At 35.6% G+C, this 13,508-nt stretch overlaps 1 long non-coding RNA gene across 22 annotated transcripts in view; it reads right to left on the reverse strand.

The window, feature by feature from the left end:
• LOC122183951 overlaps window positions 1-13,508 on the reverse strand; it is a 479,215-nt gene that overhangs the window by 105,302 nt on the left and 360,405 nt on the right. For 2 of the 22 annotated variants that reach the window (XR_006180433.1, XR_006180435.1), the window contains one exon: window positions 1,092-1,171. The exons of the other annotated variants lie outside the window; for them this stretch is intronic. This is a non-coding gene — a long non-coding RNA (uncharacterized LOC122183951). The remainder of the gene's footprint in view (window positions 1-1,091; window positions 1,172-13,508) is intronic. 22 annotated transcript variants of the gene reach the window in all.

The raw sequence follows: 13,508 nt of genomic DNA on the forward strand, positions 1-13,508 counted from the left end.
CAAATGGTGTCCATTAGGCCAGTTTTCAGGAGGCTGAAACTGCACAGTCAGATTTTCATTATGCAAAAATGTAGAAGATGTCAATGAAATGACACCTCTATTATCTGTTAATGTAGAATGAATCATTTTAATGGAAAAAAATAATCATTTTTAAGAAGTGTGTCTTAAAGTCTTTTGTTAAAAAATATATATCTACTACATTTCAGTCTAATTCCCATCACTTTCTAAGTCCATTTAACATTCTCAGAGAGAAAGATAAATATTTACATTTTAATTGTAATCAGTGATGCATTATAGAAGCAATTCAGGTCCTATTATTTTAGATATTCTCTTTGCACATTGATAATAATCTCTCATTTCATTAGAAAGAGACTATATATTATTTAATTTTTACTCTACCACACGACAGAAAAACAGGAGGCCTTGTCAAATTAATTGATACCCCTTATCTTGTATCCCAACAGCATAAAATGCATGTAAAAGCCTCAGTTTGGCTCCTAACAAACACAGAATTTATAAAGTCATTGTTAGAGAGGAGAAAAGGAGACTATGAATGAAGCAAATGTTCTATGAAGTATGTCAAATATCTTTATAAAGCAGAAATCACTCTAGTATACTACACTCAACGCTGTCTTCAGCTAAGAAGCCAACACTAAAAATGAAAAGGTCATCAATTAAAAACATCACATGCATTTTATCATCTTTTTTTGACAAAGAAATGGGAGAGAACTGTGTTTGAGAATACAACCACCACTCAATCTATTATAGAAAACAACAACAACAACAAACAACAACAAACCCTATTGGTGCAGTTACATGTCATTAGTAGCAATTAGCAAAAAGTTACATGCTGCATGGTACAATAACACTGTATCTTAACAGGAAACTGTTTATGAAAAAACAAAATCCCTGTGAAAATTTGGTTTGCAATGCTAGCATTTCAGTCACTCCTTGGCAAGACAGACACCTTGTAAAGGTTTCTTGTTAGTATTTTAGTTCACCTGATTTTCTGTTTTATATTTCTATCTACCAAGTTGCAGAACTGCACACTGAGTGGAAGCAGAACCCCAAGAACAAGTTTCTCCACATACCAGGAGAGCAGCAATCTGGGACAGAGAAGGGCAGTCCATTGTGAGAGAAGTGAACAGACCATCAGATTTCAATTCTGCACCTGTAAGGGAGTATAGGTAGTAAATGGAAAAGAAACACTGTAAGATGCTGAGGACTGTTGGCAGACCATTGTGAAAAGTGCACTTCAGAGGACTGTTGATTCCAATCAACTGTGCAGTGAGAGCTGCAGCCCTGAGGAAGCAAGGAGCTATACAGATTAGTTCACTGATGCAGTAATGCCCTGCAGCATGTCTGCCAGTGCCCTGCAATGCAGAGCAGTGTGACTGGCAAGATTTGATCAACAACTCCATGAGAACACAAAAATAGTTCTGGGTCAGACAAGAGATACCTCTAGTCTTGTACTTCAGTCCCAAAGTCAGCCCTTGAGTGGATATTAGAGAGTAAACAGTACTACTTTTCACAGAACGCCCTTCCAGCATCAGGGATTGAAGATTCCCAAACTGCATCATGAATAGTTACAACAAATATGAATGATTGATTAAATACATGAATTGCATGTATTTAATAGCTAACAGTCACCTCAGGAAGGCAGCTGTCAAAATCCCTCATAAAAATAGAGTACAGGACTGTTAGACCTCAATAATGTAAAACAGGCCTAACATTTGCCAAAGATGTTATCCTTACACTTAGGAAAACAGGAAAAATACATTAGGAAAATACTCTGACACAAACTTATTGTGGTCTTACAAAGGCCATTTAGCTCTAATGTTATTGAGCAAGGGAATTAATCCTTACACACGTCATAGTCTGTAAAATAGGAATAAAACTTATACTGTAACAAAACATGGGAGGTGCCCTAACGTCAGAACACTGAAGAAGAACAAGAGAAATTATCTTTTTATGTTCTGATATACAGAAAAACGTAAATAAAAAGAGAATTTTATCAAGAATTTTGTCCTCTAGCTTCTTGCTGGTTTTCAAGTGAAAAAACCAGTACTACTGCTGATCTTCAAGAGTCATGCATAATATTAAGACGTTTTGAAAAACATACATTACCCTTGCAGTAAACGGTATAGGAATTAAGCTCTGTGAATTTAATTAGGTTTATAGTGTTTCATCATTTTTGTTCACAAACTCTGAATTTGAAGCCATTCACATATTTATTGCAATATTTTTTCAGGTTTCAAAATCTACTTTTTTCTTCAGATCTGGCAGTATCGAGCACTAGCATCTTTTCAGCAGCTGCTAAGCTCCTCTGCCATCCACATACCAAAACATCAGAAATATCAGAACAAACATCAGAAAGGTAGATAAACATGGAAGACAGAGATAAAAAGAGAACAGATGGGCTCATCTGCAATTATATCTCTGGAAAGACTGAGAGCCTCTCAGAGATTTATAAACCTTCTGGTGACTAGACATTTGGTGATCAAATGAAATGTTCCCTGAAAATGTTTCAAATGAGTAATTCAAAACAGTACTTTCATGTGGGACACAGGAAGCTTCTTAAACTAGCAGCTATCCCAGAAAACAATTAGGTACCCAAACTTATTTGTGAGTGTATGTAACTTGAGCAAGCAAAAGTAGGATTCTAGAGAAGCAAGACTGAGCCAAGGGTAACTGTTCTCCCCTGTAAGAGAAGAAATCAATGTTTCTTGATGTGTTAACAGTTATTTGCTCAAATCTGTGAGGCTCTTCTTTTATGAACTAAATAAACCAAGCAAATGTTGTGCTACCCATCCTTCCTCTCACTACTTACAGTCTTTTGGGAATCTTGGTTATGTTCCATAAATATTAGAGGAGCATTTGTGAACGAATGTTTGTGCAAGTGAGCATTATCATGTGTGCATACATTAAAGAGACAGGTAGCGAGTGCGTCCTACAAAGATCCAAGTGCTCATCTATTTACACTCAACTGCTTGGTGGAACTGAAACTAAGCTAGAGGGCTTTAAAGTCCAGGGAATATCTCCATCTTATCTCATACTGACTTTCTATCACCTCCTCAGTTGTGATTAGTCAACCAAAAAGTTTGAGTTAATTTGAAAAGAATCCAAAAGGAAAATTGAAGGCTGTGTCTTTGAAAATTAGCAACTGAAGCAGTTGCACTGACATAATTTCTGGCTTCTAAACAAAGCCTGATGTAGGAGGTGTTCCAAGGACAGAGGCCAGAAAACATCCAAGTGGTCACATTAAGCACGAAATGTTTTTCATGGAAAAGAAAAAATATTTTGCGCAGTAAGTTTTCTAAGAAATATAAATAGAAAAATACTGTCACACCAGCTGTCAGTTAGTGGTAATAGAAAGACCACGTGTTTACCCAGCGGTGACATTTGTTACCATGCTTTTCACTTCATGATCCAAAGTTTTGAACTCAAAGTAATTGAAAAACCTTGAGAGACTTGGGAAGAGGAAAAAAAAAAAAAAGAAAGAAAAGAAAGAAAGAAAAAAGAAAAAAGAAAAATAGAAAAAGAACGCAAAACTCAGCACCAGCAAGGACAAAGAAAGAAAATTACTCTGGTGTGGAACAATGACTTATCTAATTTCTCTACAACTGTTTTTTCATTCAGCCATGGAAAGAACTTTTCAGGCTAAAAAATACCAATTGACTTCGTGTGGAAGAAATAACATTTAAAACAGAGAAAAGGCTATAGGTTTTCACAAGTCATTTTCTAAGTCTTATTCTGTGAGACAGAGCTAATACTTGTGCATTGTTCTTTCCCATTAAGTTACGGGAAGGCCGATTTCTGAACAACTTAAAAGATTTTCAAACAATGTGAAGACTACAACAGGGAGTCAATAGAACTCCATCCAATAATCAATATTTGTTTCTTCCCATGTTGTTTCTCTCTTTTTTTTTTTTTTTTTTTAAATTTCGGTAACTATAATTCTAGCTTAATTGTTTCAAACCCCATTTACCAGCTGCAAGCAGGATTCCATCTGAAGCTATTCTCTGATGATCAGTGATACTTCTATTCAACTGAACAAGCACAACACCAAATAAAGTTCTCATGTCCTAAACGTTAACTGGAGCAACATCAATTAATTACTATATGATGAAAAGAATCTTAAATTTTGTGTTAAGCCAATGAAATCAACCCATTTTCTAGTTTGCTTGCCATTTTCAAAACTAATACACAAAAGAGGAAAGCCTTTTCCAAGCAAACTGATTTGTATTGATAATTTTAAAATTTCTTCTGCATTTATGTCTTTTTCAGCCTTCCTTTACATGAAGGTATTTTGAAAGAAGGAGGAATGAAGTTCATCTAGCTTTGATTCATTTCCCAAACTGTATTTACGCTTATTTATATGTAGGTACTGCAAGCACATGGGATTATCATAATCTACTTTCATGATATTTTGTTTTTTTCCTAGGGAAAGTCTGGAAGCAAAAGTTCCATCTAGAAAAAAACGTATTTTTAACTGTGAGCATCCATGATTTTTAGAATATTTTACCAAATGGGATAGAATTTTTACTACTGGAAATTTGTACTTAGTTTCTAGCTGGGTGCTGTAAAATTGATCCCCAAAGTTATCCTTTACAAACAGAAAGACAGAATGGATGACTACAACAGACTCTAAGGGTTTAAATGCTACAAACATTAAAAGAAATTACTTTGAGCACAGAACATCATTTTGAGTCAGCTGTGGCTATTAAAATTAATTTGCTTCTCCAGATAATATTTAAAGCAAATGTTTTAGTAGCTAAGGTAATACTTAGACCAGATTTTTTTCCCTGTTGCATCAAGAATGGCAATGTTTCTTGGCTTTTTCTTTCCAGTATTTCTTCCAACCTTTTCCTAGGTACAGTTCTACATTCTTGTCCCTTCATTTATGTTTCCCAAGAGTCAAACTGTCAAGTAGAACACTAAATCCTTGCAAAATACTCTGAGATTTAAGCATGGTTACTTCTATAATGCTGAATCATGAAGGGAGTTTTCCAAGCAGAATTTATTTGCAGCAAAAAAAATACTATAAAGTCGCATTGCTATCCTAACTCTGAGGTCAGTCAGAGCACAGTGGAATTAGAATTACATTCTGCCATACAACCCTTCTGTAACCAAGGCATGGAAGGAGAGAGAGGAAATTGAAAAGATGGAAATGCATGGGGTATTTAGAGGTGAGGTTATCACCTCAATTACACAGAAAAGTAAAACAAAATGAACGCAACTAGATAAGGTCAAAATGTAATTTGATATTTTGGTATAGCTTAAGGGACCAAGAAAAGGATTTACTTGAAATTTTCTCCTTCCAATTTTCTATAAGCTATTCTTTTCCAAATAACCAAACAATAGATTTAGGTACTGGAAGTTTTTTAGAGTGCAATTGCTTCCCTGCTATCAGCAGAGGCCCTCCACAGCCTCCAGGGCAAATTTTTGCCATAGTTTCTAAATTACACAGTAATTTTGTCTTTAAAACCTAAAACAGTCTTACGGATATGTATCTGTATGTATATATCCATCCTGCATATTAAGTTTACAAAGCTTATTTTGAGTGCATTTTTACATGCACCTTTTTGTCACACAAAAGTAAAATCTCTTAGAGCGCTGAAGACTGAAAGAAGGACCAGTAGATTCATGCCATTTTGTAGGTACTTGGGATAGAAGAGAGCGTATTCTGGGCTCTCTACTATGTCAGTTTAAATAAGCACTACATCCTCTCATGGGTATTGCCTAAGCTCTTCTATTATTTCACCCTTTAAAAAAAGAAAAACAAAGCTTTGATTTTCCCACTGCAGAAACATGTACCCTTTCACTCAGAAAAGGAAGAGAAGGTTATCTTTTGAGCCTGTCACACAACAGGCCAGGTTCTTTGCCTTTCAAGGTCAGAAGATTCAAAAAAGTGAGGTTTTTCTTCTCCAATGAAGTGGAGTGATAAGTGGTTACCTGATTAAATCAGCTGATAAGAACATCTATTGTCGGTTTTTTTCCCTCCCTTTTCATTCCTTCCTTTGGCTCCAAGAGATAAGAATGGAAAACCTCCATTGATCCAAGCTTTGAGAAGACTTGCTGATTATGGATAATGTTCTAATTCAAGTAAGTAGCTCCTCTGAAGCAAACAGCAACATTGACTGTCTGTGATGAACAGGATTTAACCCTTTAAAGGGATTTATGTGTCTCAAAGGAGTGTATTTACATATTCTGAATCTAATCCCACTAGTACTTTTACCATTGATTTCTATTAAAGACTAACCTGGACCACTATGAGGACAGGAAATCCTCAAGGTAGATTACATTTAAGTGTCTTTACCCTAATTTGAGGCCATTAACACAGAAACAGACAAAAGGACAAGAAAACAAATGACTTTCAAATATCACATTAAAAATATTTGTATTTAGTGAAGTAACTAGAAGTTTAGCCTCCTTTTCCCAACTGTCTTCTTTCCAATAAAAAGTTCTAGCCCACTTAACCATTGATATATACAAACCACTCTTACTTCCTTTCTTTAAGCCTTGTCAATTCTAATATATCCTTTGTGGGCTGGGAGAGACAACAAAGAAAACCATGACATTCATGGTGGGGATGAAGAATGTATTTACAGAGGGATAAAACAGCACATTTTACTTCTTTCTTCCTTCCTTAGTAATTCATATACGATTAGTTTTGGAAACTCACCAAACACCAAGCCAATACTTTTCACCAGTACTATCTTTAACAGCACCAAGATCTTGCTCTTGACAATTAAAGAGCCTTGAGCTCATCATTCTATGTTGAGCTCAAACACCTTTCTTCTTCTGTGTTACTGGACCATTATCTACAATAAATTTCATGTACCATTTTACCCTGCAGTCACCAAAGTCTTACAAACACCTCCTGAAATTACTCTTGTACTTTCTACTTTAAATAACTAAACAGAGCAGCAATAAATGTAGTCAAATTTACCAGATCACTGATGAATATGTTGAAATACAGAAATTTACTTAATATTCCAGGATTGCTGACTCTGTATTTTGCTGTTAGATGAAAATATTTTTGGCTCAAATGCAAAGTATTTTACAGTACTTTGTAACAATGTCCAAATTTAGAGCTGAAAATGTATCCGGTAGCTGAAATGCTACTGAATAATCATTTGATGCATTTGATTACAAAACAACAACAACAACAAATAAAAACACCAATAAATAAAACCATTATTTCTTGACTATAAAGCAGACAAAATGTTAACATTAACCACATGTACTTTAAATAATCTTTGGAATTGAAAATATATGCAATAATTTTCTTGGTAAATATAAACGTGCAATAGCTTCTCTCTCCGTTCTTTTCAATTTGGTTTCCAACACATTATATCCATATCTATTGAACAATAGATCGCTTTGAAAAACATAGGTTAACATTTTTTAAAATAAGACAATAAAGTTTAGCAGTGATAGAACATTTTATCTAAATCTAATGCACTTCAAAATTTCTTAAGTATCTAATTGATTCTCTTCAGCCATTTTGAAATGATTTTTTTCTTCATAACAATATTTAATCATTTATCTGATTTCTTAATTTTTTAAAAAATGACTACATGAGATAGCACATTTTTTAACACAAATATATTTTTTTCTGTCTGCAGCTTTTGAGGGAACAAAGCATAGCTCTTCAGTGCATCCCTAATTCTGACACAATTTTTTTCAGTGATCAGTACAAACAGTTCGTTTTAGGTAGTGACGAATTCCAAGGAGGCACAAAACCAGTCAAAAAATGTTTTTCTGAAAGATTTCCCTAACAGGCTATGCAATATGAAAATATGCTGAGGAATGGAAAATTGTAGACTATTCTTCAGGCCTTTTGAATAGAAAACAGCTTACCCACATTGCTCATCTCTGGAGTTCATTACAGGTTGTAGGTCAACCTTACCCATAGGAAACTGCGCTTCAGACAACAATTGCTGATAAGGTTATATTCTATGTACAAAATTAGAATTAATTTAATAAAATATCATGGAGATTACTTGAGTTTATGAAAATTCACACTCAAATATTTGCAATGTACAATACCGATGTCACAAAATTTTAGTTTCCAATGCAAAAGAGTTTAATTTGTAATTAACTATAATTAGCTTTGCGACATTTCAGATGATTTAGTTAGGCAACCATTCATGTGTGTTTTATTTTGGAGATTAAGGAGAAATTCAAATGCACAAAAAGTCTGAACTATGTAGATCTGTGCCTTAATATAGTCTTTACACACACACCAAAAGGAAATGACATTTCATGGTAGGCTAGGGTAGGGTGAGAACTTTTTCCATGAATACACTATTAATCATACACAAAACCATCAATCTTCTGTAAAGTTTTGATACATGGGAGAACTGGAAATGCTGAATTATTCTGAAGTTAAAAGCATTTTATTTGTTCAGCTTTTTTAAAGTGATGATGCTTTAGATGAATACGATACAGCTCAGAGAATTTATTGATAAATCATTGTTTATTCCTAGCTGCCTACGAAAATCATTCATTTACACATCAATCTATATTTCTATCCCATATCACAGGTCAAATTGCATATGCAAAGCACAAACAGGTGCACTTGCTATACCTAGATTTGCTTCCAATTCTTTTATTCAGTACGTTTGGTAAGATTTCTCAACTTTTTCTCAGCTCACTTATAAATCAATTTCCCATAAAAGAGAAATCCCATAATAAGCACAGATAACTCTCTAGAAGTTTTTAGGGTTACTATTCACAGTTCTCAAAACTAACCTAAGGACTTAGAGATAACAAGCTGAAAACCACTTGGATCCTTTTTTCAGCGTGCCTGTGATTGCAAGTCCTGTTCAGAGTCAATGGTAAAGCCAGGAAAGCAATAGATGAAACACCCATCTATCTCTACATCATCAATGGCTCCCATGGACATTTGCTGATGACTGCTGCATGCTTACAGAAATCAAACAGTGTGAACACATTGAGGTAACGGTGCATTTCAGCAGTGGTAACAGTGGATCACCTCCACTGGTGTGTATATTTATGAGTGTGGCATGCAGACTTTTGTTCACTGCTGGCAAAAATGCACAGCTGATGGTTGTGACTATTCTGAAAAGTAGTGTTTTCTAGCTGAGAATTTGCTCTATAAATTAGCATTATTACACTCTTTGAATCTGTTGCAGTTTCCATGGAAACAGATAGGAGGCATTACTTTTTGGAGTGACTTAGGTTACTTGCTCCCTTCCATAATATCTCTTTTTTTTTTTTTTTTTTTTTTTTCGCCATGAAATCAGGGCTACTTGCAACCAGAATTGCATGAATTCACGTTTGACTGCACGTCTGTGCAGTCTGCTGCACCACCAGAATGGTGGCTGCACCGCCAGAATGGTGAGCAAAGATCAAAAAGAAACACCAGGTTTTTCAGTTACATACAGGCATTTGCAAGGGTTAAACTAACTGCTTTTGTTTGCTTTTACTTTTCTAGTCTAGGCAGAATGGTTGAAGTAAATGGAAAAGCAGCTTTTCTCCCAGATTTCCTTGCTGTTTTTCCTTGATAGCAGTACTAGCAACTACATTATTGTAGAACAATGTGCTTGACATCATCATTATTAACAGTTGGTCTCCTCTGCTCATTTTCACCAAGGCCTGCTGGGTAATTTTACTGAGGTCACGTTATTTTTATGAGGGCCTCTCAGCAGGAGGGTAGGCACCCCATGCCAGCTTTGAAACTCACAGTGTGTTGGCACATTGCAGTTGCTTCCCTAGAGACTGGGAAAATGATCAGCACTGCAGGATCTTCTGCAAAAATCAGGGAAAAGACATTTGTTAGCTCTCTGGAGAAGTCCAAGCAAAAGATATTCACTGCATGGAACCAAATCAGCATCTGTTTTGGTTTTTTTTTCTGCACTGAGGGTAGATCAGTAAAATGTCCAATCTACCCTGAATGTGACAATTATACAGACAAGAAAAGTACTGATCAAGATACCAAACATCAGCTGTGATTTCTTTCATTGGAAAAAAACAAACAAACAAACAAAAACCCAACCAAGTAAAAAAAAATTAAAAAAGGACGAAAGAAAGAATATGTCATACAGACAGAGCTGCTTATTTAGCTGAAGTCCAAAAGAGATTCTATCAGTATCAGTTGTCCATTCCATCTTAAAATAACAGCTAATGTTTTTCCTTAATTAGCATACATCCTAACTGAGAGCTCGCCTCTGAAGTAGTGAAGCACCAGAAGAAGCAGCTGAAGTGTGAACAATGTTTGTTTATCTTGTCCATTTCCAGTGGCCATAGAAATGGCATTGATTGGGTGACCATGAAATAGTTACCACTTGGAAAGAATAAAACATCTTCCTATACAAACACAGGATCATCAGAATAAATGAAAAAAAGAGCAGGAACAATTATCCAAAGCTTACCCTAACCGTTACAGTTACAGTTTACAGAATGAAGACCATTCCAGTTACACTGGCTCCATGAGTTCTTCCATAAAAGTTTCACAACTGTTTGATTAATAAAAACTTTTAAAATAATAATAATAATAATAATAATAAGCTTCCCTAAGCAGCATTGTTCTTTGATATATACCACGCTGTGCATTATTTAAATACTTGTATCTCTAATGGGTCATTCCTTTAACGTGAGGGAGTATAGAAATTCAATGTACAGTTTGGGTCTGGAAGTAGCAAATATCTTATTTGCCTGCTTGCCTACAGACTAGTATAATTACCCTTGTCTTTCTCACTTGTTTCCTAGCTCCTGGTCTCTATTCTTGCTCTCTCTATTCTGGACTGGGGACTCCTCATTTCCAAACACATGGCTTACATTCCCCAAACAACATGCCTTTCCCACATATTTATCCATAGGCCATGTCTCTGGTGAGGAAGGGGACAGAAGCAGACCCCATTTATCCGTCAGGTGTCAGCCCGCAGGCACAAGCATTTCCATTTCTCTCTGTATTGCATCACTTTGTTCCTCCTCCTACTGAAGGTCTTTGTATTTTACAGCATATATGAAAGGTAAATTGGGTATTCTGTTTATGGTGTTATTTTGCAGAGCTCTAATTACTAATGTATTTAGTGTTCTGAGTCTAGAATTCAAGCCTTTTGACAAATTATTAATCACAAAGAAGAGAAGCTCAAAAATAACAAAATGAAAAGCTTACTTGTGGCCATAGGCACGTTAATCTTCATTAATCAGCAGTAATGGATTTGGAAAGGAATACTAATACAAATCATGCAACAGGAAAGTTTCTGCATGAGAATTTATTTTCTGAGTGATACGTAGGTTAGCAGCAGACCTCTTCTTCCGTTCAGCCCATTTTCTTGAAAGTACAAACAGCAACTTATTTTTCCTACTGATCTACCCTACTCTAATCTGCTTATTTGAAGTCCACAGAGAAAAAGAAAGCTATTACAGTATATTTATTAAGTAGGAGTTTAATATATAGACTTTTTTTCTCCTCCACAAACTGCTCAAACTAATGGAGGAAAACCCTGGTTTTATTCTTCTCTTACCCTTGATACTGAACAACAAGAACATTTTTCTGTACATTCTGTACATTTGTGGCAGGGGGGTCAGAGATTCATGATCCTTGAGGTCCCTTCCAACCCTGGCCATTCTGTGATCTCATGCATTGTACTGTGTGTCTCCAACCTAATGGGAATTTGACTCTCTGGCAAGCAAATCAGATTTAAAGAAGTGTGCTTCTGAACCCAATTATTTCATCTTTTTTTTTTTCCACTGGTAAAAGAAAAAGGGAAGAAAGGAAAAGGGAAAATACGTTAAAATGGAAAATGTTCTAAGACCCTTCTAGAAACTGGAAAGACACACTGTCAATTATTGCTGTTCAATTACAGTTTCCAAACTGATTGTATCATTACACCTTAGAGGGGCTTCATCTACCTTATTGCTTTATGAACACATCAGTGGACAGGACAGTTAGAACCATCTAAATTTCCAATGCAGCATACTCTTAGAGCTAGCAAGCTTTCTGTCAAAGAAGAAAATCAAATCAGTTTGATAGTATTAGTTCTTGATATATCTGTTTTGGATCTTTCTTAAAACCTTATTAGACTCATAAGTATCTAATCACTGCTAACCTTTTTTATAGACAGAAAGAAGGCACTGAATGCTTCCTCTCTGGCTTCTTCCTTTTTCTCTCTTTACCATTAATTGATAGCCTGTTCTTTTTCTTCGTCAGATGTATTTATAGAACCTCTTTCTTTCTTTACCCTTACTAAATTTCAGTGCACTCAGCACTGATGTTATTGCTAGGGATTTTTTTTTTCAGCCTAGGAGAGGTATCTGTCCTTCTCCCCATTTTTGTGTGTTCTCTTTTGTATTAAAGGTAGCAGGACACAGCCAAATTACCATTACCTTCTTGCTTTCATCTGCTTTTACAGTCAGCCCTTGTACTAATTACCAGCTGGGTTAGTCATGCTCAGATTCATTTATCTGGACAATTTTGTGTCATCAGTGAATCTTGGTTTCTCAGTGATTCCTAACACACTCTTTCTGCAGCACTATCTGCAGACGCGGAGGCAGCAATCTGAGCTGAGGGCTGCTCGGCCCACCAGACATTCTGAATACACCCTGAAATAGCTGTAATTTTACCTGAGAAACAACGCAATTCCTGACACTTTTCAATTCTCACAAAAAGCAAAGGCAAATTATGATACTATCTGGAGGTGAAATTTTAGATGTAATATCTCTGAGTCTTATTAAAAGCACATTACAGCTTCAGCTAAGTGTTTCAGTGGAAGGCATCAAGAATACTTTGTGGGATAACCTACAAATCAATTAACCACCTCTGCCAGCTGCAGTTTCTGAACAAGACACAAATGCTATGTATTTTCGACTAATTTTAGCGATTCAGATTTTGATTTTTTAATGATTGCAAATCATGCGAGTTCTCAGAGCTAGACAAGTAACTGCCTGCTTATAGCAACAGCACCCACTGATTCCTAATCTTTTTTTCATTTATGACTGCATTTGTTACAAACACAAAACCTATACAGGTGAAAAGATGACTGCTATCACCAGACAAACACCAAGACTGATAACTGAGTGACATTTACTTCTGTACTCAGGACTGTAGATGACAAGTGGCATCTAAGCAAATACCATTCAGGAGCATACATTAGCAGTTACTTTACTGCAAGCCTCTTTGGGAATACGTGCACTAAAATGTGTATTTGATGTTCATAGACTGATAACAGCAGACTCAAGCAAGAAAAATAAACAAACAGTTTTGTATATTGCATATGACTTCTAAATGAGATTCAGCAGAGGTGGTTTTTGTCATGCTGGTGATTTGGTCCATCTGTAACTTACTGTTATATTATTTATTTCCACTTTGTCTTTTATTGTGGCAAAAAAATTACCTCTGCTGGTGCATTTGGACAACACAGGTCCAAACCAGGCCCCAAACAACAAAAACCAGCAGCAACAAGTAAGAAAATATCCAAAACAGCAAGCCAAATAATAACAAAAGAAGCCCAAGCAGATGAACAAAAATCATC

This window comes from Lagopus leucura, unplaced genomic scaffold (genome assembly GCF_019238085.1).
Source record: "Lagopus leucura isolate 7727_CA_CO unplaced genomic scaffold, USGS_WTPT01 Super-Scaffold_100021, whole genome shotgun sequence".
NCBI classification, from domain to species: domain Eukaryota; kingdom Metazoa; phylum Chordata; class Aves; order Galliformes; family Phasianidae; genus Lagopus; species Lagopus leucura.